We start from the raw sequence: 27,329 nt of genomic DNA on the forward strand, positions 1-27,329 counted from the left end.
AAATGAAAAAAAATTACAAATAGTTTAATTTGCACTTTGTAATATTAATTTTGACATTTGCGTAGTTTTTCTTTTAATTTGTTTTTTAAATTAATTGTGATAATTATCATTTAGGTTTAATTACTATTTTTTTAGGTTAATTAGGTTCTAGGGATTAATTTAGATTTTAACTTAATGTTGAAAAAAAAGAAAAAAATTATAATGAAGAAAATTGAAAGGAGATATAAAAAGAAATGAGAGTTCAGTTTTTTGGGCTGTTTTAATTTAACTCCCAAGCCCAATGCCCTTTTACCCATTCAAAATCCAGCCCGATTCTCCTAATACCCGGCCAATTCTGTCTCCCAACCAAACGACGCCGCTTTAACTCGGCAAATCTAGGCCTTTCAATTTGTTTCATCCAACGGCCCCAGAAATGTCTTTCTTCCTGATTAAAAATGTCTGAAAATCCTCAGAGACACTCAGTTCACTCCAAATCCCTCGACACTTCGTCTCTTCCACAGCAAAGCCCTAATCCGTCATTGTTACGGTGTTCCAGCTCCAAATCACCCCAAACTCTTCCTCCACAACACCCACTCACCCTTGACCCCTAAGCCATCACCATAATCCCTCAAATTCCTACCAAATCGGGTCAATTCCATATCTTAAAGAAGGTAAAGAAGAAAGATAAAATCTCCTCAAATCTTCGAGCTTCAGAGAACGATTAGGGCTGAAATTGTCATTGGTCACTTGTTCTCGACGAGAACACTCGATTGATGCCGATTTTGGGTCAAACCAAAGTCCGTTTGAGGTTTTTCAAGCCCGTCCGCTTGCAAATAGGAATTTTAGATCCTTCTTTTGTTTCTCTTAGTCGTTCAGTTCCAGGTCTTGCCCTGTTTGCTCCATCTCTTCTGCTTTCTATCATTTTCTTCCTCATTCTGAGTCAGCTATGCCTGCATGCCTAAAACTTGAGAGTTATTGTTTCATGTTTGTTTTAATTTTATTAGTTCTGTCGTCTTTATTTCATTATGTTTCTCTCTTGTTTAAGTAAATTCCGAGTTTGTGGGGGGTGGGGTAATTTCATTTAACCCATTAGTCTTTTGAGTTTGATTTTGGTTTGGGCCTTGTTGATCCGAGGCCCAAAGGAAAAAGGGAAGAACTGGTTTGGTAAAACCCAGGGTGGCTGGGTATTTGGGTCAGCTTGACCCTATTGGTTTTAATGTTAAATGTCGAGGGTGTGGAGGTTAGTTTAGGAATTTGGCTTGAGGAATCTTTAGTGTAACTGAAAAGGAATCTTCCTAGAAGCTAGGAAGGGGGACTGTCTTGCAAATCTGATAATTAACTAAGGTTAGTTAAGCTAAAATGAAAATTAGGGAAGGGCTGAAATGAAAATCTGATTTCTCTATTGTTGCCCTATTGCCTTGCCTATAAAGGCTCATTTCCTTGCCATTCAAGGAAGAGTTTAGGAGATAAGAACTTCAGAGATTAAGAGATAAAAAATAGAGAAAAAACAAAAAGCGGCTGGATTTCCAAAATAAATCACTGTTCCATTGAATATTTTCTTTGATTTTTGAGTTTTTGATTTCTGAAATGGTGTCTGATTCTGGTGTTTAAAGTGATCTGAATTTGAGTCTTGGAAAGAGTTTTAGCTTAAAATTTCTACTGGTTGAACACTGTTTCATTGGTTTCATCTTGGGTTAATTTCACTGTTTTAAGAGATTGAATCTGAGGTCATATGCTGTGTTGTTTACTGCTACTACTCTCACCCCGTCTGTTATTTTGCTTTCCAGGTATTCTCTAACTCTATTAAAGATGATATGCAAGTGTGAATGTTGTAATTGCCTGAAGATTCTATAAATAAATATTGTTCCCTTAAACATAAATGTTAGTTATTTCCTTAGTATTTCTGAAGTTAGTATTGTAGTGTAAGAATAATTAGCTTACCTATTCATTTTTGATATAGTAGTAACGTATTGTTTCTTAGGAAATCCATGCTACATCCTGTCTTAATGGGAAACATGAGGTCTAATAGTCTGTTGAGGTGTAAGTAATTCAGAACATTTGAGACCATTTTGTGTATGTGGACTGTTGGTTATGCTATCCATATCTAATAGCATATATGTATTCATTCATGTGGTTAAGCTCTATTGCTTTCAACTCTTAAGTTATCATGTGGGTTTTTAAAGGGTTGAGGTGTGTTCGATTGAAAAGGGTGATTATATATTCCTGAAACTGAAGTCTTAGGCCTGATATTCTAATTGGTGCATGTCCGTTGATGCTTAATAATTAAGTATATGTATTTGATTGAAAATAAAGTTTGGCTTGGTTGAACATGCAAAGGTCTGTTTGTAAGTTTGAGTCGAAAGCATATGGATCATTAGGAATCACAAATTAAACCAAGTTTGCTTTCATGCTGGCTCAGTTTGTCAATTCACGTTTATATTACCAATATGATTTCATGATAAACAGAAGCCATAGTTTATTTTTAAATTAACTTGTGGTCATTTGAATTGGGTGGATTAAGCATTGAGTTCGTTTGAGGTAATTGTGAATTAAGTCATATGTACAATGTCGTTTAGGGCCAAATGGATCGATTTGTCAAGTAAAGACATAGTGGGCTTCGAATTAGCTTTATAAAACTTGGGAATCGGATTCACTCGGCCTGCTTTAAATAATCCGATGCTTGCATGTTTAAGGACTCGATCTGGAGTCCTGCCTCCTGCTGGTGCCCAGTTTTCCCGAGGATTTGGGCTCATGATTGGGTTTGAGTTGGAAATCTGTTGCTTCTCTTTATAGGGCTGGTGGCTCGAGCCCAAAAGAATCCATTCTCCCGATTAATCTGTTAATTTAAAGTTAGTTCAATTTCTTAGGCCAAAGCTTTGATAAGTCTTCCTCTTCAATTAATTAGATTCCCTATATGAATTGGAGGTGAGCCATACTAGGTGACACATACAGTGTATGGCCCTCGTAATTTAATATAGAAGTCTCTTGATTAGAATAAGTTGAGGCGCACTGTGCCAAACAAAAAAGACAATTGCATGGCCCTAGTTCAATTAATTTTGTTTTAATCCTTAGAATCCGAGGCGTGCCATTTAGTTGAACTTCCCTGGCCCTCACAAAGTTGCAAATGCGTATTTGCTTTAGGGGACAAAAACAAGCCACTTTGTAGGGGACAAAAACCACGACCTACACCTTGTAGGCTTTCAACTTCACTAACTTGTAAACACCTATTACAAGCCACTTTGTAATAACTCTATTACAAAAGATTCAACTCAACTAACTTGTGGCACTCTCACTACAAGCCACTTTGTGATTCTAGTTACAAAGACTTTGACTAACTTATGATACTCTCACCACAAGCACTTTGTTACTCTCTAGTGACAAAGACTTTAACTTATGACTAACCTAGTCACAACATAAACTCAGAGAGTTTACAGATTTTACAAGAGGATTCCTAATCAACGCTTCTGACTAAGCAGTTTAGGAGATACAATAAGAACAATCACAAAGTTACAAATCAACTAACGACAACAATATACTAACTTTAGGAACTGGTCCGTAGTAGCGTTTAACTTTGTTCTTCAAGCTCGTGAGGATTGATTTCTCTGTTTTACAAAAAGCTTGAATGCGAAATAGAAATGTTCAAGTGATGTTTTGATATAAAATCATTGTTGATACACCTTGATGACATCACTTGAAATGATGTAAGCACTTTAGTTGCTCAAGGAATAAGTGGACACTGGAAACAGTGCAGTGCAGGCAGAAACAGTGTAGGCGGTGACATCACTTCCAGCTGTGTCCAATTGACTTTGTACTGCTATGAGGGAACCACAAGGGTATCAGGTCCTTGTTTGGTTTCCTATCTCCTGAAGCTGTAGCAGTTCACATTTAGCTAGAGACCGTTAATCTTGCAGCGTAGTCCAAATGTGTCAGGTTCCCTATCTGGTTCTTAACAGTAAGTTTGTTAGATCATCAAAGCATAAGGCAAAGACATTTAAAACCTATTAATTTTCCTTTTTGATGATGACAAACTTAACATTGATAAAGTGGATTTAGAGTAGTGAGAACCAGATTAAGTAACAGGAGAACACAAGTTTCACAAGTAGTTCCCTGTGACTTGTAGTTCCCCATGACTTTACGCCTTCCTTATTGCTCATCTACTACACACATTAATTTTCCCATTTTGGCATCATTAAAGAGACAAAAACAGATAAACATCATAAGAAGTCTAGCCAAGTGAACTCATGCCACATATGTGCACACAACATGATAGAGAAGAGAAACATAGAACATAAGCAATGAGATAACAAAAGTGGATAGATTTGATATTGATTAAAAATTTTATACGCCTGTGAGCACGTGGTTTTTGCCCTATATGAATTTCTCCTATAAAATCAAAGAAAATAGGTTTTTTCCAATTATTTACCATTTTATAGGATTTTTATTAATTGTTTGCATTTTTGTGCATGTTTAATTTTTATTTTAATCATGAAAAAATACAAAAATATCATGCATTGAATTTAAGATTTGTTTTTATATTTTAGAATTAACTAGTAGTTATTTTATTTTTGTAGAAATTCGAAAATCACAAAAAATAGCTCATTTTTACATTTTTTGTCTTTTAATTTTACTTTATCGATTTTTCTCTTTTTAATTTAGAATAAGTAATGTTTACAATTTTTATAACTGGTTTAGTTAGTTTAATTTCATATTTTTAGATAATCTCGGATTTTAATTTTAGGATTTTTAATTAAAGAAGAAGAGAAGAAAAACAAAGGAAAAGGAATGAAAGAGGGGTTTTAATATGAATTGGGCTAATACTTGTACCCAAATCAGGCCCAAAACACATGCCCAAAACCCAAGCCCAAAAACCGACCCGACCCGCCTGATCCAACCACTCCCTTTTTTAATTAAAACCTAGCTAGACCTAAGGATAGATGGGGAGACCCTTAGAGAAATATAGAGAAACGGCGCATATCAAAGGAGGACCCTTCTTCTTCTTTTCTTTCAATCTCACTGCTCTCTATGGCCCCTTTTATCTTCAAAAAGAAGCGACCCTCCTCCTCATCCCGTCATCACCTAAAGCACATACACAAGAACCTAAATGGAACCACCTCCATCTTAAACTAGAACCCCTTAGAATTCCGGCAGCCTTCATGAACTCCGTTTGGTTCCGCCAGATCTGACCGCCGGCAAGAGATTCCGTCCGAGGTTCTGTTCTTCAAAAATTCAAAAACTGGATTACTGTTCATTTGTTGATTGTTGATGATTTCGCTGCTGATTCTGCGTTTAGTAGTTGAGCTCCAGCTTTGAAGTTTAGACCTTATTTGATCATTTTTTTGTCGATTTTTGTTTAAGGTACGCTATACTCATCTATGACTCCTTTGTTGAATTCATAATTAAAAATCTGAATTTATTCATGTTACAGATTTGTTTTGAATTCACGAAGCCACCATGTTTAGCCACCATGTAAATTTGTTTAGCTGTAAAATTTGTTTAGCTGTAAAAAGCCAATTGTTTCAACTATTGAACTTATGATATCTTGGTTTGGATTTGCTGAAATAGTGTGTTCTACAACAAGAAATTAATTCCTTACATCTTCGGTTGTTTCTGTTTCTAGCTAATGTAAATTGTGTGATCCGACTAGTGTTTATTCAAGTGCATCTGTATCTCCCACTAGGCAAATCAATGGCAGTTGTAGAGCTAATATAAGCTGTATGGCATCTCCAGATTCATTTCCATTTGCAATCGTTAAAATGATGCTAAAGAATAATAGGTAGAAATTAAAATGAAGATGTTACACATGTAGCCATTTTATTTTTGTAAGTGCTTTTAAAACAGAGGGATGAGTTATAATATCGATTCTTCTATTCAATGCCTCAATGATAGCGTAAATTATTTTATTAATATCCATTCAGACTTATTCCTTGATGTTGGTTTTGTTTTTTTGCTTAAAATGTGCATTTGACAATTGGATTTGAATCAGCTGATACGTAAATGACAAAACTAAGCAAGTTGCATGTAGTAAGGGTTTTTGTGAAAGGGACGTTAATTTCCGCTTTTGCTCTCTGAATGTTTTGAGCATTGATAGGAATTGTTTTCCTTTATCATCATATTCCGAGGAAGTTAAGCTATTTAGAAAAAGCATCAATTGTTTGACATGTACTGTTAATCAAAAGAGTGTTAAATCCAAAAATAATCCTAAAAAATGGTTGCAAGTAGTCATGAGACTAGCCTCAGGGATGAGTTCTCCATTTTCCCTTGAGAACGTGAGACTTTGGGATTTAGTTATGTATTGGAATTTGGTCTATATAACATAGAAGTTGAAGCATAATTTGCTACCAAGTTGGCTGCCATTAGCAATTTGCTATTTGATCGTTTGATTGAAATGAAGCCGTTATTTATTATAAATTGCCATGGTAAGTTATCCAAATTATTCTAGCTTAGTAGGGTAATTGAACTTGCTAATAAATCTAATAGCTAATCTTACACTTCTTCCACAAAGAACGTTCCATACTTCTCATGGCCTCACAATAATCTCAAAATAGTTTAATAAATAATTTATGAACACCCGTAGTCTGCTTTAGGCTCGATTTCGACTAGTATTGTGATTATATATACGTTTGCGTAGTATAATTGCAAACTTAATTCTAAAAATAAATGGCTTGCGGGATGCGTCCGCGCAACTTCAACCAAACTTTCTTAATAAATAAACAAAGCATTATTAATTGTGGACACGTTCGCATGACATGATTTTTTTAACGCGTCAAAAGAAAAGAGTATACGTACGCATAACTCAATTCTTTAATTACGAATAACTCAAGTGATTAAAAGCGGTTTAAAAGGTAAATGCACATAGGTCCTAAAAATGAGTAGTCAAACAATTTAAGCCAAGTAATAATCACTAAGCGACCATGCTAGAACCACGGAACCCGGGAATGCCTAACACCTTCTCCTGGGTTAACAGAATTCCTTATCTAGAATTTTTGGTTCGCAGACTCTTCAAAAATAAAACTTCCTCGATTTGGGATTTTAAAATAAATCGGTGACTTGGTAGACCATAAATATTCCAAGTGGCGACTCTGATTAAATAAATAATCCCATTTTAAATAATGTCACTTAAAGTGGAAAAACTCCCTTATATCCCCTCTCGAGTGTGTAAAAAGGAGGGGTGACAACTCTAGCGACTCTGCTGGGGAAAAGAACCCAGAACTTCTGGTTAAGGATTTAAAAATTCGAACTTGTTAATGTGATTTTTTATTTGGCTTTATTGTTGATAATATTGTATTTTGTGGACTTAATGTGCTAATTGTCATTTACCGCTTTGATATTACTTGAACTGTATTTAAATGTCTTCTTACGCCACCCCTCTGAGTCTTGTGAAAATGGTGCACACGTTCGTGTGGCCCGCTTTTTCTGTAGAAACTATACCAAATAGATCAAGGCTGGGCCAGCAACAAGGCCGGGTAGACTACAGTGCTCCCGGTACGTTGCCCCCTCTTTGTCCCCAGTCGTCCGCTCGGGTAAGCCAAGTCTAGAACACAAACCCAGGTTTTAAAACCTAGAATAATGCAGCCTCATGCCGGATCCCTAGTAGGAATGATTATTTGCATCACGTGCATTTGACCTTGGGGACTCAACACAGGGGTTGGGTCCGTCTAGTGTCGACGCCCCCTTTTTCCCTCCCTGAAAGAAGGCAAAATCGGGTTTACGACATTATGGACAAAACAACTCTTATTCCCCTTTCGAGGAACCGGGTTATGGAGTTTGAAAAGTCGTCACCTAATGATTATAGTGCATTAGGACACTTTTAAAGAAGAGAAGATTTTTGAAAGATAAACCAGAGTTCGGGTAAGGGCTTGAGATTATCTCGAGGGGAAGATGTTAGGCACCCCTCAAGATCCACTAGTGTGTTTCCCGGCCGTACTTAGTTATGACTTTAAGAGGAGCATGAATAAACAAGCAAAGTTTGCACATAGGAAGTATAAACAAGTGGAAAAGTTTTGAAAGAAGAAGGACACAAGTGATTTTGAAAAGAGAAAGCTTAGTTGAAGAAAACATTAACTTAAGAAAACATCAACAACTAAAAAAAGAGAAAAGGGGTCCTAGGTTTAAATATAATATGGATCACTTTGGTGCAATACCCAGCAATCATTCTCACACGAGATATTAGCGCACCATCATCATCTCCATATTCTACCCTTCCCACCCGTTAAGGTATTAAACGCGATTAGTCTCGTTTTACTTATTGCATGCTAGTACCCGTCCCAACCTATCAGTCCCGGGGTATTTGGACTTCTAATCCTAAAGGGAAAGAAAAGAGGGATGCATATATGGAGTTTAAAAGGATAAAATACTAGTTTCGACATACAAAACAAGTAACAAATAGAGGGGTTAACAAGCAGAAATGTATGGCTCACATAAACCCCGTGAATCAAATAGCAATAAGTCTAGCATGACTTACACATACTAGTTTGGTCTTTAAGATTAAAATGAAGCGGCGGACAGATCAGTTTAACACATAGAATTAGATAAAAGGTCTGCATTAGGCAACTCGGATCCAATTGTCAGGAGTTGAGGCTTTTTAGACGAGTTATTCAGAAAGTATTGACTTCAGAAAAGGAATGGCCTAATGCAGAAGAGTTAAAGAAAGTGAAGACTGCAGTAAGTTCAGAAGTGAGTTAAAAGTAGCAGACTGTTTGAGCAAAAAGCAGGAGAATGGTGAAAAGCGTTTTTAGAAGTGAGGATACTTTAAAAGAAAGAACGAGTAAGGACTATTTTTTTCGAAAGATAATTTCAAGGAATGAGCAAAACATTTAAGTAGAAGGTTATTTAAAAGAACTGTTTCAGAAGAAAGTTGTAGATCTAAAGAGTTTAAAACACACAGGTTCGTAAGAGCTTTTATGGAAAACGTGACATTAAACGTTAAAGACCAGTTAACAGATTATTATTACTTAAACAAATTAGGTGAGTTTAAGACGAACTCCTACAGGCATGATATCTAACATTTTTGATTCTTTAAGACCCGTGGCTGAACTGATAAAAGAGTGATTATTTGATTACCCTATAGTTTGCCTAACGCATATGCATTTTTTATAGGCATGGTTTCTATATGCAACTGATTATACGAATTTTAAGTCCTATAGGCAGGATTTCTAATGATTTGCAAGATGATTAAGCATCGATCCTGTAGACATGATATCTAGATGACTGATCGTTAATCCTATAGGCATGATATCTAAATGGTTTGCAATATTAAAATCTTATAGGCATGATGTCTAGATGATTAAAACATGAAGGATCCTATATGTATGGTGTCTAGATGGTTAAAACATGAAGGATCCTATAGGCATGGTCTCTATATGACATGCAAGCAATGTAAACCCTTCCCACACCCTTTACTAATATTCCCCGAGTTCTTTTACAAGATTATTACAGAACCAGAAGAAAGAAAGTAAACAGAAATACACCACAGCCTACAGCTAGATCCGAGCGGCCAAATTCAAACTTAATACCCAATAACATGTGTTTCACCAAATCCGGATTCCAGATTCCGAGGCCTTCTCTTACTCAGAGTGTTTCAAAGTTCCAAGGAGCTTCAAGAACTCGAGGCAATGCTTACACTCTGAATGACCCTTTAGGGACAGAATAGTGCAGTGCGGAAGTGCCAGCCCTCAGGCATCCAAGTTCAGAGGGAACTCAGGGGTCCCAAAGCATGACTTACAAGAGAGGGGCAGAACTTAATAGCTAAGAGTAAGTGCAAAGGGAAAGGGGGATTGGGGAGCCATGGCAGGTGGTGGTTATGCCTAGCCACAAAGTGGGCCGGCACATCCCTGACCACATGCTTGGTCAAACACATTAAGAGCAGACCCTTGATGGTCAGACCAGGGTCTGGACAGTGATCAGGACACTGCCAGGCCCAAGTCTAAAGCTAAAAAAAACACATAAAGGGGAAAAGGAATGGGGACTGATTGAGTTTGGGATTCAAAGAATCCAATCCAGAAGCATGGACAACAATATTAGAGTGTTGTCATGCCTTGAACCATAACTCACATACAAAGGGGGTAGGGGATAAAGGGAATTCACATAAGAACAAGAGTGTCAAAGTTGCAGAAAAACAGTAAGTAAGAGGTATGGTAGAACTGAAAATGTAAAGCACCTAGTGGAGGAGGAGTATTTAAAATAGGATAGACATACCAGTTGCAAAGTAATAGAAAAGAGAAATAGAGCACTTGCAGCCACAACACAGAGAAAATCAACTCAACACTTCAGCAAAACACTCGAAAGTTTTGAGAAAACTTAATGGTATTGGAGAAAGAAGAGGAGCGGAGTGCTCAGTACTAAAAATTCAGAAAGCAGTCGTATTGAAATTATGTAGTGTTCAATTGCAACTCGAAGTCTGAAGTGTGTTGTTATTGCAAAAGATGTATATGAAGAACTGTGTGTGCGCAGAAAGAGTAGTCCCTTTTATAGGGCTGAAAACAAGTGAGCAAAGGTAAGAAAATAATTTCAGTCAATCACATGAGGTCTCCCTAAGGTTAAGGGATTTGATTTCAAACGGCATGATATAATTAAGGAAATAAAAGTTATTAAAAACCTTTTCAAAGTATCATAACAAGGGTAAGTATACAAAATTTAATTAAGGCAAGAATCCTATGGTATACGGTTTGGAAAATAAGGAAAGTAAATCAATCAAACAACCAGTAATTGAAAACCTTGTTCGAATGTACTTAGTCAGAAAAGGGGAGGAAAAGGTTTAATTGGGAAAATCAGTAGCAATCAATCGAGCCTCAGTAAAAGGAGATTGAAATCAATCACAAGCTAATAGTATCAATTCAAAAAGAACAAAACCCTCGTATATAAGCATGCTAGTATCAAGCAAGAAAGAAAGATTGGCATAAACAGTTTTAGGACCCAAACGAAGATCCAGTAAAGGCAATCAGAACTCAACAAGAGAAATAGTAAAGGAACCGTAAGATAGACATGTAAAGTATGCTGTAGAAAACCAGTAGAAGAAATAACAGAGCACAAATAGAGAAACATGCGTATTAATGGCAAAACATAAGAACAAGCAAGCACACATAAGACACAACATGAACAGATATATTCACATAAAGAAAGAAGAAGAAGAATCGTTTTAGGACTTTTTGAAAACCCTAATTTGAACAGGCTAATTTTAAAAAGGAAAATTAGGGGAGATCGTTAAAACATCGCGTAGAGCATAGATCTGCTACAGATCTAAGAGAATAAGGAAATAAAAACCTCGAATCAAGCTTTTTAGGGTTTCTCGGAAACCTTAGAGACGAGAAGGCCTGAAATGGTTTGGTCTCTGAACGAATTTGGGCCATGGCTAAGCCTTTAGAGCTTGAACACGCCGGAACGGAGCCGTAGAAGCCAAAAGAACTCAGATCGATGGAGAACCTGAACAGGTCTGTTGAAGATCAATCCTCGAAAGCCTCGAATAATCATGGCTTGGGGTGAAAGGGGAGGGAATATAGGTCGTCCATGGCCTGGGAAGCCATGGACTCCGGTGGGTTTGGTCGGAGACGATGATAGATGGCTAGGGTTTCGAGTGGCCTGGAGAGCATTTGAGAGACGAGGGAATTTGGGGACGGCTGGTTTTGGGTAATGAGGTAGGGTTAGGGGGTTTGGGAGTTAAAAAAGGTAAGGAGAGAGGGTGGCCGTTGATCAAAATGATCAACGGCCTAGATTGTACGGGGCGACCGGGCGGGTTAAGTGAATTGGGTTTGGGGCAGGTCAGAATTAGAATTGGGTCATTTGATTTGGGCTGGGATTTGGGTTTAATTGGGATCCCAATTTGGCTACAATTGAAATGGAAATGGGCCAGCTTTTAAATAGCCATTTTTTCTCTTTTTAATTAATTAAAATAGTTAAAATGATTTAAAAATCAAAAAATAATGATTAATAAACAATGCATAAGTATCAATTTAAAAATATTATAAATGATTTTATGATTTAAAAATTCTATTAAATCGAGAAACAAGCTAAAATTGCAATTTCATGCAATTTTAGTTTAAAATAACAAATGCACTTGTAAAATTATGCAAAAATCATGTAAATTATATTTTTGGGTAAATGTGAGAATAAAAATAATTATTCACCAAAATGACAAGTTTTGGGAATAATTACTAGATTTTATAGAGCAAAAAATAGGCCATAAATTGGTTTTCAAATCTTTAAAAATTTGGAAAAAATACCAAAACCTTTGGGGATACCTATATATGCTATTTTGAAAGTATTTTGAGTGTAAAAATACATAGGAAAAAATTGGGTATCAACAGTTGCCCTTCTTTACCCGAGGAGGATGTAAGAGTTGTCGGGTAAAGATAAGATGACCAATTTTGACCAGAAATAGTGATTGCAAAAGGATTTTGACTGCGCTCTGGTTTCTGAGCTTCTTACATATCCCTGGTTTTACAGGAATCAGGCCATACGTAGTTCAGGAAACATTGACGGAATATGCCGATGGAATTTCGAAAAGACGGGTGTGATGGTTAAGTTGAAGGGATATTTGGGATCAAATAAGTTACGGGGAACCGGAGCGGGAGCGCTCCTGCCGAGACGGCTGCTCGCTAGCCGGTGTACCTGTAAATGAGCAATGTGCGCATATATTGTGCATAATTTAAACATGATGCAAGTTCCGTTGGACCATGAGTGCTGTCTTTAGACGGTTAGGATGACGTCCTCAAACTATGATGTCCTGGGCCATGAAGAGCATAAAATAAAGATTCGCAGGCCATGAAATGGTGTTCTCGGGCTATGCAGATGGCCTCCGAACTATGACGCCTTTGAATAAGTTGGCGATTTTTCAGCCCATGAGAAGGTGGCAATCTTTCAGCCGAATGAATGCAAAGAGTGGCGATTTTTCAGCCAGAGCGAGAATTAAAATGCAGGTGGCAATATTTCAGCCATACAGGACGGAGACAGAATTTATTCTCGAAAGGCAGATAGATAGCCTTATGAAATATGGAGGTAGAGCTTAACCTCGAAAGGCAAAGAATAGCCTTATGCAAAATATAGATGGAGACAGAGCTTAGTCTCGGAAGGCAGATAAATAGCCTTATGCAATATGGAGGTAGAACATAACCTCAGAAGGCAGAGAGTAGCCTTATGCAAGATGCAGATGGAGACAGAGCTTAGTCTCGACAGGCAGATAGATAGCCTTATGCAATATGGAGGTAGAGCTTAACCTCGGAAGGCAGATAGTAGCCTTATGCAAAATGCAGATGGAGACAGAGCTTAGTCTTGAAAGGCAGATGGACAGCCTTATGCAAGATGGAGGTAGAGCTTAACCTCGGAAGGCTGAGAGTAGCCTTATGCAAAATGCGGATGGAGACAGAGCTTAGTGTCGAAAGGTAGATAGATAGCCTTATACAATATGGAGGTAGAGCTTAACCTCGGAAGGCAGAAAGTAGCCTTATGCAATATGGAGGTAGAACTTAACCTCGGATGGCAGAGAGTAGCCTTATGCAAAATGCGGATGGAGATAGAGCTTAGTCTCGAAAGGCAGATAGATAGCCTTATGCAATATGGAGGTAGAGCTTAACCTCGGAAGGCAGAAAGTAGCCTTATGCAATATGGAGGTAGAGCTTAACCTCGGAAGGCAGAGAGTAGCCTTATGCAAGATGCAGATGGAGACAGAGCTTAGTCTCGAAAGGCAGATAGATAGCCTTATGCAATATGGAGGTAGAGCTTAACCTCGGAAGGCAGAGAGTAGCCTTATGCAAAATGCAGATGGAGACAAAGCTTAGTCTCGAAAGGCAGAAAGTAGCCTTATGCAATATGGAGGTAGAGCTTAACCTCGGAAGGCAGAGAGTAGCCTTATGCAGTGCAGGAATGTAAAGGAGCAAATGGTAGTAATTTTCTTAGCTGATAGGCGGTTGCGATATCATGACTGCTGGGGAATGCTGGGTGTAGATAGTAGCCTTTTTTGAAATGAGTGATTGCTTTGAGAGTCTCGGCTTTGAAGGGTGGGTGCGGTTTGCTTTGCGGCCTAAATTCTGGTAGGCGGTTTGCGACATTAAGACTGATGGGGAGTGTCGAGTGCAGATAGTGACCCTATGGAGGGTTTTTGATTCTGAACAGCAAATATACTTTGATTCGTTGCCCGAATTCCTGCATCCAAAGAAAAATTGTGAGTTTTATAGAGGGGGAGGTTAGTTCGTATCCTTCAGCTCTTGGCGTTGTGTATCACGGGGGTAGCGTTACTAAACGACGGTGATGCAAATGATGCTTGTGCATGACTTAGTAAACATAATGCAAGTACATATATATAAAATGATTTTATATTGGATGAACCAACGACTGCAACGTGGTTCAAAACACGGCAACCTCGCTTGCTCCAGAATTTTGAGGGTTCTCCTCAAAATTCTGCCCCAGTTTACTGGGCTGGTGTTGTTGACGGCTGTGCTGGATGACTGAACGCGGAACAATCCCAGAATTTTGAGGGCCCTCCTCAAAATTCTGTCCCGGTTTACTGGGTTGGTGCTGATGAGAAAACTGACGACTGACTTCGGAATTTTGAGGGTCCTCCTCAAAATTCTGCCCCAGTTCCAATAGCGGGGAAAATGGAATTTTTATTAAAATGTGACCGAACCCATAGGGCTGTCTACGTATCCCCTCTTAAACGGGAATCATGTCAGGCGTAGTTCAAATTACATCATGAAAGAAAAGAATATGATCAAATGTAGTATCGCTTCATGGCGTCTGCGTTGATAGGCTTCGGCCAGACTTCTCCGTCCATTTCTGCGAGAATAAGGGATCCCCCGGTTAGGACTCGATGCACCATATACGGACCCTGCCAATTAGGAGAGAATTTCCCTCTGGCCTCGTCTTGATATGGAAATATCTTCTTCAATACTAACTGCCCTGGCGCGAACTTCCTTAGCTTGACTCTTTTGTTGAAGGCTCTGGACATTCTGTTCTGATATAATTGACCGTGACAAACAACATTCATTCTTTTTCCGTCTATGAGGGCTAACTGCTCGTAGCGACTCTTGACCCATTCTGCATCATCTAATTCTGCTTCTTGTATGACCTTTAAGGAAGGAATTTCTACCCCGTCGGGGATGACCGCCTCTGTACCATAAACCAGCATGTAGGGAGTGACCCCGGTTGATGTACGAACCATGGTACGATAACCCAGTAAGGCGAATGACAACTTCTCATGCCACTATTTGTGCTTTTCGATCATCTTCCTTAGTATCTTCTTGATGTTCTTATTGGCTACTTCTATACCTCCATTCATTTGAGGTCTGTAAGCCGTAGAGTTCTTATGTTTAATCTTGAATGTTTCGCACATTGCCTTTATCAGGTTGCTATTGAGATTAGAACCGTTGTCGGTGATGATTGATTCCGGAACCCCGAACCGACAAACCATACGATCTCAGATGAAATCTGCTACTACTTTCTTGGTGACTGCCTTGTATGATGCTGCTTCAACCCATTTGGTAAAGTAATCAATTGCCACTAGGATGAACCTGTGCCCATTTGACGCGGCTGGTTCAATTGGTCCAATGACATCCATTTCCCAAGCGGCAAACGACCATGGTGAGCTTGTTGCAGTAAACACGTTTGGAGGTACCTTTATCATATCTGCATGTATTTGACAACGGTGGCATTTCCGGACGTACTGGATGCAGTCTGTTTCCATGGTCATCCAAAAATACCCTGCTCGGAGTATCTTCTTTGCCAAAACGAAACCATTCATATGTGGTCCACAGGTCCCTGCGTGAACTTCCTCCAATAGTTTGGTTGCTTCTCTTGCCTCGACACATCTTAATAATAACATATCGGGAGTCCTCCTATACATGACTCCTCCGCTGTGAAAGAAGTTGTTGGACAATCTCCGAAGTGTTCGTTTCTGAGTAGCATTGGCAAGCTCTGGGTATTCTCCTGTTGTCAAGTATTCTCTGATATCTGGGAACCAAGGTTTCCCGTCAGCTTCTTCCTCGACGTGAGCACAATAAGCCGGTTGGTCATGGATCTTGACCTGGATGAGGTCAATAAAGTTTGTATCGGGATGCTGGATCATAGATGATAAAGTGGCTAAGGCATCAGCGAACTCATTCTATGCTTTGGGAACATGCTGGAATTCTGTCTTTCTGAATCTTTTCCTCAACTCCTGTATGTGATACAGATAGGGGAGTATTTTGGAATTCTTAGTCGCCCATTCTTCTCGAACCTGATGTATGAGTAGGTCCGAATCTCCGATCACTAATAGTTCCTGAATGTTCATGTCAATTGCCAGCTTGAGCCCTAAGATGCAGGCTTCATACTCGGCCATGTTGTTGGTGCACGGGAATCTGAGCTTGGCAGATACTGGGTAATGCTGACCGGTTTCTGATACCAAGACCACTCCTATACCAACTCCTTTGAAATTTGCGGCTCCGTCGAAAAACATCCTCCATCCGTCATAGGATTCTGCAATGCCTTCTCCTATGAAGGCTATCTCCTCATCAGGAAAATACGTCTTTAAAGTTTGTATTCTCCTCCTACAAAATTCTCGGCGAGGTGATTTGCTAAGGCTTGTCCTTTGACTGCCTTCTGGGTAACATAAACGATGTCAAATTCACTTAACAGTATTTGCCACTTGGCGAGCTTGCCGGTAGGCATGGGCTTCTGAAAGATATACTTCGATGGATCCATCCTGGATATGAGATAAGTGGTGTAAGCACAGAAATAGTGCCTCAATTTCTGAGCCACCCAGGTTAGAGCACAACAAGTGCGTTCTAAAAGAGAATACCGGGCCTCGTATGGTGTGAACTTCTTACTGAGATAGTAGATGGCTTGCTCCTTTATTCCTGTCTCATCATGTTGTCCCAAAACACAACCAGATGCCCCATCCAACACTGCAGATAAAGCAATAGAGGTCTCCCTGGCTCGGGTGGAACCAAGACTGGCGGTGTCGATAAGTATTCTTTCATTCTGTCGAAGGCCTTTTGACAATCATCAGTCCATTTGGTGGCAGCGGCCTTCTTTAGCATCTTGAAGATAGGTTCACAAATGACAGTGGACTGAGCTATGAATCGGCTAATATAGTTGAGTCTTCCCAGAAAACTCATTACATCTTTCTTGTTCTTTGGCAGTGGCAACTCTTGAATGGCTTTGACCTTTGACGGGTCCAATTCTATTCCCCGGCGACTCACAACGAAACCCAATAACTTTCCGGCTAGGACCCCGAACGCACACTTGGCGGGATTTAGTTTTAATTTGTATCTCCTCAGTCTGTTGAAGAATTTTCTCAAATCTCCCATGTGATCTGCAGCTTTCCTGGATTTAATGATGACGTCGTCCACATACACCTCGATCTCTTTATGTATCATATCATGAAAGATTATGGTCATGGCTCTCATGTAGGTAGCACCAACATTCTTTAAATCGAACGGCATCATTCTGTAACAGTACATTCCTCATGGCGTGATGAATGCCGTTTTCTCTGCATCTTCTTCATCCATCCATATCTGGTGGTATCCAGCAAAACAATCGACGAATGACTGGAGCTCATGTTTGGCGCAGTTATCAATCAGTATGTGTATATTTGGTAAAGGGAAATCGTCCTTAGGACTGGCCCGGTTGAGATCCTGGTAGTCGACACAGACTCTAACCTTCCCATCCTTCTTTGGTATCGGCACAACGTTGGCTAATCATGTTGGATACTCCACTACTCTGAGAACCCTGGCTTTGACTTGCTTGGTGACTTCTTCTTTGATTTTCAAACTCATGTCGGGTTCGAACTTTCTGAGTTTCTGTTTGACTGGTGGGCATGCTGGTTCTGTCGGCAGTATGTGAGCCATGATGGATGTGCTGAGACCGGTCATATCATCATACGACCAAGTGAATATATCCTCATATTCTTTCAAAAACCCTGTGTATTCTTCCTTTTCTGATGGTGACAAGTGTACGCTGATACGTGTTTCCTTGACATTTTCTGCGTTCCCCAAATTAATGACTTCAGTTTCGTCTAAGTTAGACTTAGGCCTGTTCTCAAAATTCTTGACCTCTCTGACAACCTCTTCTGGTATTTCATCCTCTTCTGAGTCTATGTCCATTTGTCGTACTGTCTCGTTGCAAGTTACAGTCGTCGGTTCATCATCAAGATATGTAATAGTAATGTTGTGTAAAATAAGTAAATGGTAGAGAAAATAAATGAGAGCGAAACATAAAGATAAACTTGGAAAATTCATAATTGTCTAAAACATCGGAGCTCTTTTCAAAAGTAAAGACAATGCGGAAAAGTAAAGTCAACTAAAAGTAAAGTACGATACATATGCGTCTTTTAGCCTTGCTACCCCGAGGCTCTCCGGGCACTGGTGGTCCTGATTGACCAATTGACGATGTGTTCTCCTCGGTTCACAGCTTGAATGGAAGGGCCCTCCTCCCCTTCCTCCTCGAAGATAACACAACAATCCATATTATCCTCCAGAAACACGTTCTTCATTGCTGCCAGTGTCTCATCTTCCTCTAATCCATATATAACATCGGCTGGCTGAAAAGTCTGCTCTAACTGAGGTAGAGGGTGCTCCAGTGGGTAGTAGGGACCGCGCCATGGTGGTGACCAGTCACTGAACTCCTCCCAAGTGTATTCATAACCCAGGCCAAAAGTAGTTCCATGCTTCTTCAACTGGATAGGCTTGGTGATACCCTGGAGATTCTTGCCAAGCCCCTTTCCGGGCTCGTATCCACTCCAATTCAGAATGCCCTCAATTTTGTTATCCCACCACTTATCTTTGTCTATGGCGTTGACTCGCTCGATGTGATGGTATGTTTCTCCACCGATTTTCCTTCTACCTCCGATCATCGGGATGGCCTGGCGACTATATATAGGGTTGCTACCGTCGCCATGAATGATTACTTCCTGATGATTCCATTCAAATTTTACAGCCTGATGCAAAGTTGACGCCACAGCCCCAATGGCGTGGATCCAGGGTCGTCCTAGCAACAAATTGTAAGACGTTGGTACGTCAATGACTTGGAACTCGACATCGAACTAGGTGGGTCCCATCTGTAGGCATAAGCTAATTTCTCCAATGGTGGACCTTTGAGATCCATCAAAAGCTTTGACACTGATAGCCCTGTCTTTGATCTCGTGCAATCCCTTACCCAATGTCCTGAGAGTTACCAACAAACAAATGTTAAGGCTGGATCCCCCGTCGACTAGAATCGTGGTGATAAAGTGATCCTCGCATTGCGCGGTGATGTGCAATGCTTTATTGTGACCAAGCCCTTCTGGCGGTAATTCATCTTTGTGGAAGGCGATCTTATGGCTTTCCAGTATCTGCCCCACCATGTTTGCTATTTCGCCTCCTGTTATGTTGCTGGGAACGTAAGCTTCACTCAGTATTTTCAGTAAGGCGTTTTTATGTGCCTCAGAGCTTTGTAGAAGAGCCAGAATAGAAATCTGTGCTGGCGTTTTGTTCAGTTGCTCGACGACCGAGTATTATTTGGCCTGTACCTTCCTCCACAGGTCATCGGGTCCAGTTTCAACAGCCCGCCCGGAGGCCTGCTTGCTGGACTCAGCCAAGTGTTCGAGGTGTATACCCTGCCTGTCCTGGTCATGCCCTGTGCGGCGATCGCTTCCCCAGTATATGTCTTTCCTTTCCTTCTAGCCTCAGTGGTGTAATCCCAAGGTATAGCATTTGTCTTGAACGGGGTTACGTCTGTCATGGAGACTGGAATTGGTGCCTTGGGAGGTAACACAGTAACCTCAAACGGTGTAGGCGCCTTTGGAACCCCGAACTCAACCTCAATTGGCTTTGGTGCCTTTGCAGGAGGTGCTTCAAACTCGAGTGATACAGACTCATTTACCATATCGCCCTCAGAAGGCTGAATCTGGACAACAATGGGATTGAGAGTAACTGTTGGCTTCTTAGGCTCGTCTCCTTCAGCTATAAAACTGATTGACCCCTTGGGATTCCAATCATCTTCGATCTCGATCATGTGGATGCCTCCACCCTTATGGTCAGGCAGAGGGTTGTTGCGGACACTAGGAGCGGGCTCCTTTGCTATAATGATCTTGTTGTCAATCAGATTTTGAATCTTGTCTTTCAACGAGCGACACTCGTCGATGGTATGGCCTTTCATCCCGGAATGGTATGCGCAAGTCTTGTTTGGGTTGATCCACTGGGAGGTATTTTCTGGAGTTATGGTAGAGATAGGGGTAACATAACCGGCTGCTTTGAGTCTTTCATATAGTTGGTCAATTGGTTCAGCAATGGCGGTATATTGTCTGGAAGGTTTGCGGTCGAAGTTTGGTGTAGGTCGAGGGAGGTTTTGGCGGGTAGGAGGTGATGGGTAGTGAGAAGGTTGAGAGTTATATGCTTGGTATACGGGTGCAGATTGGGAATATCTTGGCGAGATGGGTTGATATGTGGATGGTGGAGATGACTGGTAGACGAATGGTGGAATATGGTAAGTGGGTGATGGTGCTTGGTAATTTAGGGAAGGTTGATATGTAAGTGGAGATGAGGGATATGTTTGGTACTTCATAGGGGAGTTGTTCCTTTGCGCAGCCATTACGAAATTTACATCCTTTTTCTTTGACGAGCCACCAGACTGTAAAGCCTTGTTGGTATCTTGCAACGCCTCAAGGTTAGTGACCATACCATTTTTGATGCCTTCTTCGATTCTTTCTCCCAACTTGATGATGTCGGAGAACTTTTGGCCCTCTATTAGCATCAGCCTCTCGTAATACTGTGGATCCTGAGCACGGACAAAGAACCTGTTCATTTGTTCTTCCTCCAAGGCCGATCTGACCTTAGCAGCTTCTGACCTCTAACGAGTAGCATGCTCGCGGAAGGTCTCTGTGGGCTTCTTCTTGAGATTCTGGATATAGAACATATCTGGTGCGTTCTTAGTGTTGAACCTAAACCGATCCATAAAGTCATACGCCATATTCACCCAACTAGTCCATTTCTTCGCATCTTGGCTAATATACCAGGATAAAGCATCACCCTTCAAACTCCTCATGAACAGCTTCATGCGGATCTTCTCGTCCCTTCCGACTCCTACCAACTTGTCACAATACATTCTCAGGTGGATCCTGGGGTCGCCTGTTCCATCAAATAGTTTGAACTTGGGAGGTTTGTACCCCTCCGGGAACTCAACATCTGACTGAACACAGAGATCTTTGTAATTCAACCCTTCAACACCTTTGTTACCTTCAAAACTTTGGACCCGGCTAGTCAGTTTCTTGACCTCAGCGGCCAAATTCTGAATGAGGGAGTTCTTGTCATCTGACCCGATTGCACTGGCGATTGGCTGGCTGTAATGTGGCATAGTGTCCACAAAGACTGGAGTGTTATGGTCTTTTGTGATGTTTTGGGGCTCAGGGATGAGCGGTGAAGCATTGTTGCATGTGTTGCCGGCTTGGATATGAGCAGGTTGGGCTGGCGGTGGCGGTGGCGGTGGTGATTTGTTGGCATCAGTAGCAGCGAGAGTGATTGACAGACTTGCCAAGCTCCGGACTTGTTCCAACTCTTCCCAGAACCTTAGCAAAGTTTGCTCAAGATGAGCAGCAGTTTCCTTGGTGATTGAAGTCTCTCCGATTTCCTTTCTAGCACTGGTATCTTCCATTTTGCCTTTGTTCCTGTTTCTGGGAGGACTTGGAGGAGGAGGAGGTGGAGGACCTTTGGATCTTGTTGAGTATGCTGATGGTGCCAGAATGCACGAACTAACCTTTGGGGAGAGGAATAAAATAAAAGAAAAACAAAAGGTAAAAAGGTTAGTGCGGATTCTAATAAATAATATTGCAATATTTAAACACATTGTGCAGGAATATAGATCGCTTCCTAATTTGGGTGCCTCATTGTGCCCGAGGTAGGCCTAACGACAAGTAAAATTTGGAGAACTCATAATGCTAAATGCCTCATTTCATTGATAAAAACAGAACGAGTCGAAAACGACTGAATAATAAAGATGTCACTAATGGCCTGCGACCTTATTACATTTAAGAAAGCAGAAAAAGTAAAAATCCTAACTACTTGGTCCCAGAAGGACCTTCCCCAGATTCGGTATTCTCGCCTCCCTCGTACAGCTGCACCAGCTCGCGCAGTCCCAGCAGCAAGTAAGCTCGGGCCAGGTTCCCACCTTTATTACCCTCAGCATTCTGACAATCGTCGATCCTCTTCAGAAATTTACCTTCCAATTCCACTAAGCCTCATTCCAGATACCCCAGCCGATTGTTGGCGTTGACAGCCATATCATTCCACTCATTGATCAGCTTCTCGTGGGCTTCCTGTATTTTCCGGTGCTAATTCTCGCATTCTCGCATCCTTTTGCGCAGTTGATTGTGTTTAGCCTTTGCTGCAGTCTTTTCATCAATAAGCCTATGACCATGGACAAACCCTGGGTGACCCAAACCAATGTGATCATCTTCCAACCAACCTGTGTAGTGCGGCACACACCCGGCATGATACCTGTCTGGTTCAATAGACTCCTTCCCTAAACGAGCTTGCAGTGCCACATATGCTGAGCGTGACACCTGTGCGGGCTGTCATCATCTTGAAAGTCACCTCTGAAGTGACTCATTTTCTCTATCCTGAGTATGATTTGTTTCCTTCCGGCTTGCCTCATGACTCGGAGGGGGACGTAAGGATGAGTTCCCCTCAGGCCAATGGTGCATCTCGAGAACGGATAATGAACTCCCTTGTTGGGAATCACTCGAACATCCATTGGATTTGCTCTTCTTTTAGATTCTCGAACAACTCTACCCATCCACTGGCGTCTTCTGGCTGAGCGAACATGTTGGGCATGAAGTTCATTCGCTTTGGATGGTGAAAAGCGATATGGTCATCCCAATCTCTGCGTATGATTTCCTGTCTGTAGTCGCCTTTCTGAAGGTGTTCTATGAGCCAAAGTTGCAGTAACAGATTACAACCCTCGAAATGTGGAGCCCCTTGCTGACACTTTCCCAAGGCTCGATAGATTTCAGCGAGGATCATGGGCACTATGCTGAAAGACTGGCCGTCGATCCCTTCCATTAAGGTCTTGGTCACCATGGTTAGTCTGGTGTGGATCCTAGCCTTCTTCATAGGAAAAATTATCATGCCCAAGAAGCAAAACATGAACACAAACACCCTTCTAAGTATATGTCCCAAAGAGGTGAGGGCGAATTCGTCCATGTGTGTGCGATAGGACTTGTTGTGGCCATATCTCTCGTATAAGAAGTCGAATGGTATGTAGGAGTCCTTCAAACAAGAAAGGTCGGGATTTTTCTTGAGTCCCATCATCTTAAGAAAGCCTCTACTTTTGCGATTCTTCGGCATAAGCAAACCCGGAGTCTCCCAAGGGATACCAGCTAGGCCCCCTATCTCTTCTAGCAGAGGGGTCATTTCCAAGTCTCCGAAACGGAACACTGATCGATCACCATCCCAAAACAAAGTGGCAGACTCAATGATCTTGTTGTTGGGTTGGATTTCCAGAAGTGAGGGCAAATTCCCTAAGTACTTGCGGACGAGGGTTTGATCATTGCCATGAAGATCCTCCCACCAGCTTAGCAACCTTGGGTGGATGTTGGATACCATACCGAATCTGGGGACTTCGTGTCTCATTTTCTGCAAAACAAAATGTTAGGTGCTTAACCCCCACCAGACTCGGCTATTTAAATCAACAATTAGCAATAAAGACATTTAGTTCTCCAAATGAATGTACATAACGTGAAGGTGTCCGTTTGGGTTTCTGGAAACCCGATGGACTTTGGCTTAGGCTGTCTTAATGAGTCATTATGCGGACAACATAACTGACTCGACTAAGTTTGACCATGATGCATGAACAGTTTAATAGAGTAAGGTTTCTACTTTGAAGTGCTAGACAAGGTACCCTTGAGCGGACAACTCAAGAGGGAAAGGCGCGGAACCGTCGACTACACCGTTGATCGACTGGTTTTACCGCAAATAAGCCTTTGCCGAATTTAAAGGGTGATAATATTGGAAGAGCGCAACCACTCATTATAAGCGTTGCTATAGAATTTGTTTGGCACGAGTGGAATGTGATGTTGAGGAATGCAGTTACAATAATGGAACAAATTGCATGTATTTTCACATTCATAAAGTAAAGATTACAATAAATGCTTGGAAATAAAAACGGAATTGAAATAATGGTAAAGTAGTAAAGGGGAAAGCGGTTAAAGTAAAAGAAAACACAAAGAGTCAAGTTAGTACTCATGAAGAAATGATTAAAAACAGGAAATAAAGGCAATAAAGGAAGCAATCAAGTCATAAAAGCACGTAATGGTAAAAGCCTTAAGGAAATCCCCAGCAGAGTCGCCATGCTGTCGACGCCCCCTTTTTCCCTCCCTGAAAGAAGGCGAAATTGGGTTTACGACATTATGGACAAAACAACTCTTATTCCCCTTTTGAGGAACCGGGTTATGGAGTTTGAAGAGTCGCCACCTAATGATTATAGTGCATTAGGACACTTTTAAAGAAGAGGAGATTTTTGAAAGATAAACCAGAGTTCAGGTAAGGGTTTGAGATTATCTCGAGGGGAAGGTGTTAGGCATCCCTCAAGATCCACTAGTGTGGTTCCCGGCCGTGCTTAGTTATGACTTTAAGAGGAGCATGAATAAACAAGCAAAGTTTGCACATAGGAAGTATAAACAAGTGGAAAAGTTTTGAAAGAAGAAGGACACAAGTGATTTGGAAAAGAGAAAGCTTAGTTGAAGAAAACATTAACTTAAGAAAACATCAACAACTAAAAAAAGAGAAAAGGGGTCCTAGGTTTAAATATAATATGGATCACTTTGGTGCAATACCCAACAATCATTCTCACACGAGATATTAGCGCACCATCATCATCTCCATATTCTACCCTTCCCACCCGTTAAGGTATTAAACGCGATTAGTCTCGTTTTACTTATTGCATGCTAGTACCTGTCCCAACCTATCAGTCCCGGGGTATTTGGACTTCTAATCCTAAAGGGAAGAAGGGGATGGAGGCATATATAGAGTTTAAAAGGATAAAATACTAGTTTCAACATACAAAACAAGTAACAAATAGAGGGGTTAACAAACATATATGTAAGGCTCACATGAAACCCCGCGAATCAAATAGCAATAAGTCTAGCATGACTTACACATACTAGTTTGGTCTTTAAGATTAAAATGAAGCGGCGGACAGATCAGTTTAACACATAGAATTAGATAAAAGGTCTGCATTAGGCAACTCGGATCCAATTGTCAGGAGTTGAGGCATTTTAGACGAGCTATTCAGAAAGTACTGACTTCAGAAAAGGAATGGCCTAATGCAGAAGAGTTAAAGAAAGTGAAGACTGCAGTAAGTTCAGAAGTGAGTTAAAAGTAGCAGACTGTTTGAGCAAAACGTAGGAGAATGGTGAGAAACATTTTTAGAAGTGAGGATACTTTAAAAGAAAGAACGAGTAAGGACTAATTTTTTCGAAAGATAATTTCAAGGACTGAGCAAAACATTTAAGTAGAAGGTTATTTAAAAGAACTATTTTGGAAGAAAGCTGTAGATCTAAAGAGTTTAAAACACACAGGTTCGTAAGAGCTTTTATGGAAAACATGACATTAAACGTTAAAGACCAGTTGACAGATTATTATTACTTAAACAAATTAGGTGAGTTTAAGACGAACTCCTATAGGCATGATATCTAACATTTTTGATTCTTTAAGACCCGTGGCTGAACTGATAAAAGAGTGATTATTTGATTACCCTATAGTTTGCCTAACACATATGCATTTTTTATAGGCATGGTTTCTATATGCAACTGATTATACGAATTTTAAGTCCTATAGGAAGGATTTCTAACGATTTGCAAGATGATTAAGCGTCGATCCTATAGACATGATATCTAGATGACTGATTTAAACGTTAATCCTATAGGCATGGTGTCTAGATGATTAAACATGAAGGATCCTATAGGCATGGTGTCTAGATGGTTAAAACATGAAGGATCCTATATGCATGGTCTTTATATGACATGCAAGCAATGTAAACCCTTCCCACACCCTTTACTAATATTCCCCGAGTTCTTTTACAACATTATTATAGAACCAGAAGAAAGAAAGTAAACAGAAATACACCATAACCTACAGCTAGATCCGAGCGGCCTAATTCAAACTTAATACCCAATAACATGTGTTTCACCAAATCCGGATTCCAGATTCCGAGGCCTTCTCTTACTTAGAGTGTTTCAAAGTTCCAAGGAGCTTCAAGAACTCCAGGCAATGCTTACACTCTGAATGACCCTTTAGTGACAGAATAGTGCAGTGCGGAAGTGCCAGCCCTCAGGCATCCAAGTTCAGAGGGAACTCAGGGGTCCCAAAGCATGGCTTGCAAGAGAGGGGCAAAACTTAATAGCTAAGAGTAAGTGCAAAGGGAAAGGGGGATTGGGGATCCATGGCAGGTGGTGGTTATGCCTAGCCACAAAGTGGGCCGGCACATCCCTGACCACTTGCTTGGTCAAGCACATTAAGAGCAGACCCTTGATGGTCAAACCAGGGTCTGGACAGTGATCAGGACACTGCCAGGCCCAAGTCTAAAGCTAAAAAAAAGCACAGAAAGGGGAAAATGAATGGGGACTGATTGAGTTTGGGATTCAAAGAATCCAATCCAGAAGCATGGACAACAATATTAGAGTGTTGTCATGCCTTGAACCATAACTCGCATACAAAGGGTGTAGGGGATAAAGGGAATTCACATAAGAACAAGAGTGTTAAAGTTGCAGAAAAACAGTAAGTAAGAGGTATGATAGAACTGAAAATGTAAAGCACCTAGTGGAGGAGGAGTATTTAAAATAGGATAGACATACCAGTTGCAAAGTAACAGAAAAGAGAAATAGAGCACTTGCAGCCACAGCACAGAGAAAATCAACTCAAGACTTAGCAGAACACTCGAAAGTTTTGAGAAAACTTAATGGTATTGGAGAAAGAAGAGGAGCAGAGTGCTCAGTACTAAAAATTCAAAAAGCAATTGTATTGAAATTATGTAGTGTTCAATTGCAACTCGAAGTCTGAAGTGTGTTGTTATTGCAAAAGATGTATATGAAGAATTGTGTGTGCGCAGAAAGAGTAGTCCCTTTTATAGGGCTGAAAACAAGTGAGCAAAGGTAAGAAAATAATTTCAGTCAATCACATAAGGTCTCCCTAAGGTTAAGGGATTTGATTTCAAACGACATGATATAATTAAGGAAATAAAAGTTATTTAAAATCTTTTCAAAGTATCATAACAAGGGTAAGTACACAAAATTTAATTAAGGCAAGAATCCTATGGTATACGGTTTGGAAAATAAGGAAAGCAAATCAATCAAACAGCCAGTAATTGAAAACCTTGTTCGAATGTACTTAGTCAGAAAAGGGGAGGAAAAGGTTTAA

General features: G+C 40.5%; 1 pseudogene; it reads left to right on the plus strand.

Moving 5' to 3' along the window:
• The window catches only part of LOC142174678 (putative indole-3-pyruvate monooxygenase YUCCA10), a 345,285-nt pseudogene that overhangs the window by 46,105 nt on the left and 271,851 nt on the right, over nt 1–27,329 (plus strand).

This window comes from Nicotiana tabacum, chromosome 3 (assembly GCF_000715075.1).
Source record: "Nicotiana tabacum cultivar K326 chromosome 3, ASM71507v2, whole genome shotgun sequence".
NCBI lineage: Eukaryota > Viridiplantae > Streptophyta > Magnoliopsida > Solanales > Solanaceae > Nicotiana > Nicotiana tabacum.